At 50.9% G+C, this 7,985-nt stretch overlaps 1 protein-coding gene across 2 annotated transcripts in view; it reads right to left on the minus strand.

The window, feature by feature from the left end:
• The window catches only part of Capn5 (calpain 5), a 55,145-nt gene extending 53,464 nt beyond the window's left edge, over nucleotides 1-1,681 (minus strand). Inside the window, exon 1 of one of the 2 annotated variants that reach the window (XM_036168438.1) lies at nucleotides 1,483-1,681. The gene's annotated coding sequence lies outside the window, so the exon portion shown is untranslated. Of the gene's footprint in view, nucleotides 1-1,275; nucleotides 1,331-1,482 lie in introns of those variants that run through there. The other variant, XM_036168445.1, reaches the window with a different exon arrangement.
• Between the last annotated feature and the right edge of the window lie 6,304 nt (nucleotides 1,682-7,985).

Below are 7,985 nucleotides of genomic sequence, written 5' to 3' on the forward strand. Positions count from 1 at the left end.
AGGTGCTGAGGAGAACAGAGGGGAAGTGGGGGCTCTCCCTGCTGGAACCTCTGCAATAACCCCTCCCCCAGAGTAGCCAAATACGGCCCTTGTCAGACACACACACCCCCTCAGACTGGCACGCAGCATCGCATCTCTGTCCTTTGCTCGTGTTCTTTCCTGGCCTGTTTCATGGCTTAAATTCTAAGGTCCTTTCTTCACCTTGCTGAACTTTTCCCAGTCCCTGTTTGGATGAACTATATCAGCTCCCAGGCAAGGGTGGCCCTGCCTGGGATTGACTCTTCCTTATTCTCAGGACTCAAGTCAGGGGCCTATCTAGGGAAAAAGAAACCTCTCAGGGCAGGTTCCACCCAGGCTTCAGCTGTGACCCAGCCTCGGGCAGCAGCCACAGCTGGACCCACCATATCCCACCCCTCTGGCCTTCTTCACTGCCCTAAGCCTGTAGCAAGGACCAGCAAGGCTCATTTCCACCCCCACCAACCTTGCCAAGGCAGAGGTTCCCAGGAAGGTCTCCCTAGCTCCCTGAATACTTAGCTGCCCTCAGCCCTGGCTGAGTGCTCCACCCTCTGGCACAGAGAGAAGACCATGGCCTGTGCCTTGGGGACCTGGGTGCCAATTCTGGCTGGGTCACTTTAGACTCTAAGGCTTGGAGGGGAGCTGGCTTCCCTTTTGCAGCTGGGGCTCATCTGTGTGAGGTCTGGGGTTGAATCTCATCACAGAAAGGTTTGAGGAAAGAAACATTTAGCACCTGTTAATGATCTTCGGTCCTACTCCAACTCTGAACCCCTTAGGAAGACCTTTCCTACACCCCTAAGCCTGAGGGCTGGGAGTGGGGTGGGGAGCCAGTCTCTGCCAGACCCGCCCTGCTCCCAGCACCACACATCAGCCCTGCAGCCAAGGAGAAGGCCCCCATTCAACCTGGGGACCATGGCCAAGAAGGGGCACAGGACCATACAGCTGGGGTCTTTGGCCTCATGCCTCTTCCAAGCCATGAGATAGAGGCACCTAGAAAGGTTAGAAGGTTGAATGGGGTGAGGGTTACAGAGGTGGAAACAGGAAAGGGGACTTGTAAGGAAGATTAGAAAGAGTTAAGCCCGATGATAAGCACACACCAGCGCCTCTGCACCGGGAGTACAACATCAAAATACCCAGGTGGAGGCAAGGGAGGCCCCTCACCCAAGGCTGCTGGAGGTGGAGATGAATCCGGGCGGATCTTTGGGGCGGGAAAGGGGGGGCGGCGTTCTCCGCCTCCTAGGCCTGCAGGCCAGCGCTCACCTCCCAGCCCTGAATCCGCGGGATGTGCAGCCCCTGTTCCAATTCGTGCTGCACCTGCATCTGTGCGCGCGCGCACACGCGCGCGCGCGCGCACACACACACACACACACACACACACACACACACACACACAACACACACACACACACACACACACACACAAACACACGCGCTCGCACACGCCTCCCTCTGCGCAGCGCCTCCTACCTGCCGTGTCGCCGCAGCTGGAGCCGGACTCCCGGGATACAGGGCACAGCGCAGGCACTGGAGCAGAGGCTGGACCAGCCCGCGCTGAAGCCTGGGACTCGGCGGGGAGTTGCTGTCCCCACGGCCGGCGGGCTGGGGCTGGAGCTCTGCAGCTGGAGCTTGGACCCGGGGCTTCGTTCTGGCCCGCCCAACCTCTAAGCCTCCGCCCATTGGAGGCAGAGGCGTGGTCTCGGGAAGAGGTGGGAGAGCGAGGACGGGCAGCTGAGTGCGCATGCGAACCCCGAGTCTCCCAGAGGCCACCCACTAGCGCTGGCTATGAAGTGGGAGGGTGGCCCTGGCCCCAGCACTCCCTCCTTCCCATCCCAGTTGTTGTCCGCGGTAGGAGAGCCTCCCGGGGCTCTGGCTGCCCAGTGTGGCATTGGCCCTGGCGGATCTGTACGCCCTACCAAACGCTGGCAGAGGATGTTGACTGACTTGGGGTATACATCTCTTAAAGGGACTCAGCCAGGGCCAAGGCAGGGCAGCTGTGAATGGGAAGACCCAATGAGATGAGCACCCCTCCCGTCCCATCTGTATCTTCACACGGAGTCCCAAGATTTTGGCTGGAGAAGAGGAATGTAGGCCCTGGTGAGGTGCCCAGAGTGTCCCAGTCAGTTACGGAAAGCGGGCCCTATCCTGTCCCAAACGTGTATCTGCGCTGGATGTGGACTCTTCGAAGCAGCAGGGCCCAGATTTTGGCCTCTTTCTGCCTGGCTTTCATTCAGAATGCCCTGGAACACACTAAGCCTGGGTTTCTTACTCTATAAAATGGGAACTGTAATTCCCACTCACACCAGGCTGTTGGGAATACCATGGGGATTTATGGATGACCAAGGCTGCCAACCTGCCAAGGGTAGGCTGGGTGTGGCACCCTGCTGTTGGGTCTGGGAATCATACAAATAATGAGGACCAGGCCACCAAAGTTAGATGAGCAGAGGCAACTTTATTACATAACCACGGGGTACCAGAACTTCTAACTAGTTAGGGCCAGGGGTAGATGGAGATCAGACACAGAACAGAGGGAGTAGGGTTCTTTTTTTTTTAAAGCAAGAGTTACAAGTAGGTGGGAGGTCCTGGGTGAAACAAGAAGGAGTTATTACAGTTTGACTTTAAAGTCTTGAGTGATGGTACATTCCTGGAACTTACACCTTGTGATAACATTTGACAACCATATTGACAATTTGTGATAACAAGGTGTTTGTACAAACTTAACAGGGGGTTGCTTACACAAGTCTGTGGTTATTTCAGCATAGCTCTTGACACAGCTGGGGTCTTGTCTTTTTAATCCACTCTTCTTCTGTAATTGCAGAGACTCTGGGACAGGGTCACGCAGCAGAAGACCCGGGTAGGTGGCTAATGTTTTTGAATTATTGTGGACTCCACACCTGTGGAACTAGGGAAGCCACAGAGACCTAGTCATCTTGGTTGCTGCTGGCCCACCTTGCAGGGGAGAAACCTGGCCCACTCATCCCTTCAATTTCCTGATCTCTGTTAATGTTTACCTCAACCTCTCAGTCACCCCGCCTCAGTCCTGTCCCTGGCCACCTACGTGTATCTCCATCTGGTCACCTGACGGACCAAACAGTTAAGCATGCCAATGTCCGCTACCACAATGTCTCACGACTACAGCGTGTCTAACTCTCCCATTTCCCTGTGTCTACAGCTGGTACTGGGCTGAAAACCTGCCCAGGTTTATGTTCTTTCCATCCTCACAGAAAAGCTCTTCCTTCGGCTCCTCACAGCCTCAGCATGTCTCTGCTTCCTGGGTGAAGCCCTTGGGCAACGAAGCAGATCTGGATCCAGGCCTCCTTTCACCAGTTACTGGGAAAGTTCTTTATCCTTTTGTGGCCTCAGTTTCCTCGTCTGTAAAATGGGCTTTCTAGGAGAAGTACATGGCAATTGAGGACAGAGAAGCTAAAGGGTTCAGTCAAGGTCTGCAAGCAGGGAAACAGGCAACCTTGCCTCTGGCAGGGCAACCCTCATCTTCTAAGATGGCGCAGGGGTCATGTCTGGTAAAGTGTGTCTTCTTCTCTCATCTTCTAAGATGGCGCCAGGGTCATGTCTGGTAAAGTGCGTCTTCTTCAGCCCACAAAGCCATGGCATCCAGAGAATGCTCAGGCTCCCTTCTATACCTCAGTGTATGGAGCCACAGGAGGGGCATCATGCATCGGTCAGGGCTCTGCCTTGGCTCCTTAGTTGTGTGACCTTGGACAACAGACCAGCTGCACTGCAGAACCTGCATGGCAGTGGTGAGGTTGACTGGCTTGATTCCTGGACAGACCTTATGGTAGCCTCTGGGTGCTACTGTCCTCGAGCTCAGCCTCCTCGTTTTGCAAAGGTGCAGTGTCACGATCAGCAGAGAAACATAGTCTGTAGCGTGGCTGGCTAGCATCCCAGCCCCCTGAGACTGTGTCTCAGGCCGGGAGGCCTGTCGGGGCTCATCTCTGGTAACTCCCGCCTTGCTGACAGGTGAGGCAAGAAACCTAGAGAGACAGTGATGTGGAGGGCACCTCACCTGATGGAGGGGGAGTGGCTCTGATCTTTGGGGAGCAGAAGATCAAGACAGGCCAGGAAGAGCCAGGCTGCCCAACAAGGTTTGTTGAGGGGTTGATGATGCATCTTTGCCAACATGTTGGCCCCAGGACCCTGCCAATTGGTTTTTATAAGCTTAGTCATCTAATAGTGCCATTAGGAGCCTGAAGGGGAGATGTTTTCCCATTAAATTCTCCCAGTTATTAGCCCCACTTAGCCAATGACAGACTTAAACCTCGGGGAGATGCCCCAGGTCACGAAATTAGTAAACAGCAGCATTAGGATCCAGACCTGGAGAACCATGCCGATTTTATCCATTCTTGTGCTGGATCTCTTCCTCCTCCTCCTCCTCCTCCTCCTCCTCCTCCTCCTCCTCCTCTCCTGACCTTCTTGGAAAGGCCATCTCTGCAGGCCCTTGACCTGCTGTCCAACCTCTGATTGAATTCCCTTGTAACTGGGAACTCATTCCTTCCTGGGGTAGCCCTGTTCCTCCTACTTGTCAGAATCTTTATAATCCAACCCATTCTACCTAGCTCTGCAGAGATCTAGACACTTCACCAGTGCCTGGGAACAGAATGGTCTTTGCAAGGGTCAGAAACCCCATCCTTACTGTTCCTGTGTGTAATAAATAGTGTTAGTGTTTCCTAGGTGAAACTCATAATGATCATTTTCTCTTCCTTCCTTCCTTCCTTTCTTCCTTCCTTCCTCCCTTCCTCCATTCTCTCTCTCTCTCTCTCTCTCTCTCTCTCTCTCTCTCTCTCATCAGTTTGGCCGGCCTTGAACTCCAGAGTCAAATGATTCTCCCATCTCAGCCAAGTGCTGGGACCACAGGTGTTGTGTTTGAATGAAATGTTCCCTACAGGCTCATGTGTTCGACCTCTTCCTCTCCAGCTCATGGTGCTGTTTTGGAAGGTTGTAGAACTTCCAGGAGGTGAAACCTCACAGGAGGAAGTAGGTCACTTAGAGAAGGCCTTGAGACTGTATAGCCCAGCTGGACTTCCTGTCCACTCTGTGCTTCCTAACTGTGGACTCAGTATGACTAGCCACCAGGTGACCCTGCCACCATCCCTTCCTTCAGTGATGGACTGTGTCCTTTCTGCAACTGTAAGTTCAAACCAACCTTTTCTAAATAGCAGCTTGTCGTAGCAATGATAAAAGTCACTCATATAGAAAACTGGTATCATGAGTAGGATTTTTGTTATAATGACCTGACCAAGGGGCTCTTAGGTCATCGGAATCGATTGGCAGGAGGAATGTGGAAGAACTTGGGGCTATGGACTAGAGAATCTCCTAGAAAGTTGTAAGCAGAGCTCAAAGGGACATTCTGGTGGGAGTCTGGAGGACAAGAATGTCAAGGGAAGGAAATGGAGGCCTGGCTCATGAGGTTTCAGAGGGGAGCAAAGACTCTCGGGAACTGGACTAGAAGTCATTTGTATTACATTCCAATGGAGACTCTGGGTGCATTCTGCCCATGCTCTAGAAGTCAAGTGAAGCCAACCTAAAGGAATAGTGGACTAATTTGCTTGGTAGAAGGACTTCCAAGACAAAGTACAACAGTCATCAGGCTCTGTCACGGTTACTGCTCACTGCTCTTATCCAGGTCCACAGTAAGTGAAGCAGAAAGAGATGAAAATGTGTAGTTTAGTGGGGGAAGGAGGGAACTCACAGTTGCAGGCAAGACAGATACAAGAGCAGCTGTTGTTGAAAGGGTTGCCCCCATTAAAGAGAAAACCCAGTGCTGTGCCCTGGATGATTAAAAACATGTGCCCTGAGGGCAAGCTCTCAGCCCCTGAAAGCTGCATCTTATGAAAATGCAGATTCATTTTTAAAAAGAGCCTGAACGGAGAGCACTGCAGAAGGGGTTTAGTTTGTGTCCTTGCTTGGAGTGGGAAGGTTTGATTTCATTTTATACTTTTGGGCTGTGATTCATCACTGAGGGGAGTCAGGGCAGGAACTGAAGCAAAGACTGTGAATGAATATTGCTTACTGCCTTGTTCCCTGTTTCTGCTCGATGACTTTGTGTTTATTTATTTATCTATCTATTTAGTTTTGAGACAGGGTTTCTGCTATCTTGGAACTTGTTTTGTAGACCACGTTGGCCTCAAACTCACAGAGATTCACCTGCCTCTGCCTCCCAAGTGCTGGGATTAAAGGTGTGTGCCATCACACCCAGCCCTCAGCTGATTTTCTTATACAACACAAGACCATGTGCCTAAGAGTAGGACCACTCACAATAGGGTAGGCTGTCCTCCATCAATTCAGCAATCAAGAAATGCCCCATAGGGATACTCAGAGGCAACCTGATGGAATCAATTCCTTAATTGATGTTCCCTCTTCCCAGGCCTGTCAAAGTGACAACCAAGATTAGCCATCCAGGGACTCTCTGCTAAAAATAAACAGACAAAACAACCACAAAAAAAATTAACCATCTAAGAAGTATTTTCTAAGATTCAGCTTCCAAGATGTACAGAGGCCACTACAAATTTGTTCTAAAAGGATAAAGCTACATCCTGGGCTGAAAGCAGAGCTTGTCCACATGGTACTAGATTTTCAGGTATGGCAAATATAAGAAGAATGGAGGTTTGCACCAAGGTTCCAGAAGGTCACTAGGGCCAGACAATGTGTAGCAGTTTCTCTGCAAGGAGGTCCTAAGAATCAATAGCACAAGGCGGGACATGTGATATCTAAGTTGCAATGGAGACCTTAGGATAGTGGAGCTGCTGGGACCATGGGGCATCCACCAAGGAAAGCTGCAGGCAGGCAGCAGATAAAGCCAGCCCAGAGAGAGGCTATAAGTGTTGCAGGTAGTAGAACTAGAGAGGCAGGCTACCCGAACTATTTGGAGCCCAGATGACTCCATCACAAGACCCAGATACCAGGCGTGGAGCTTCAGGTTTTGGTATTTACCCTGCTGGGTTTTGGTTTTGCTTTGGTCTGATCTTTCTTTGCTATCCTCCATTCCTCCCTTTTGGAATGGAAATTATACTCTGTGCATTGTATGTTGGAAATACATGACTTCATCATCATCATCATCGTTATTGTTGTTGTACAGATGCTCACAGTTAAGAGACAACCTCAAGTCTCAGAAGAGATCATGGACTATTGAACACTGTTGGGACTGTTGAAGACTATGGGGACTTTTGAAATTGGAATAAATACATTTAGCATCGTGAGATGAGCTTTGGGGGACCAGAGGGAGAATGCTGTGGATTAAATGTGTAATGTTCGTCATTCAAGTGCCTGTGCTTGATTGAACACTCGGTCCCCAGCTGAGGACTGTTGGGGAGGTAAAGCCTCTCTAGAGGAAGCTGATCATTGAAGGTGGGCCTTGAGGTTTGCTAGCCTGACCTCATTTCCTGTCCACTCCCTGCTTCCTGACTATGGATACCTCAAGCTCCTGCCCCCATCCCTTCCCTCCATGATGGACTGTATCTCCTCTTAAACTATATGGCAACATAGACCCTTCCCCCCTGAAGTTGCTTCTTGCTAGGTATTTGGTAGCAATGAGAAAAGTAACATTGGTGCATCTGAACTAATACATTTTAAAAAATCTTTTAAAAAAATTTTTAATGACTTATTTTTGTTTTATGTGCATTGGTGTTTCGCCTGCATGTATGTCTGTGTAACAGTGTCAGATCCCCTGGAACTGGAGTTAGCTGGAACAGTTGTGAGTTGCCGTGTGGGTGCTGGGAATTGAACCCGGGTCCTCTGGAAGAGCAGCCATTTCTGCAGCCCCACTACTATGTTTTTCAATCCAGCAACCAAACTGCCGAGCTGTCATTTTAGTGGCTGAGGAGATGGCTGGGTGGATAAAGCACTTGCTGGTCAAGCGTGATGAGTTCAGTTTGGATCCCCAAACTCATGTGAAGCCAGATGCGACAGTGTGCACCTGTAAGCTCGGCTCTCTCACAGTGAATGAGGATGGAGCCAGC

This window comes from Onychomys torridus, chromosome 1 (assembly GCF_903995425.1).
Source record: "Onychomys torridus chromosome 1, mOncTor1.1, whole genome shotgun sequence".
NCBI lineage: Eukaryota > Metazoa > Chordata > Mammalia > Rodentia > Cricetidae > Onychomys > Onychomys torridus.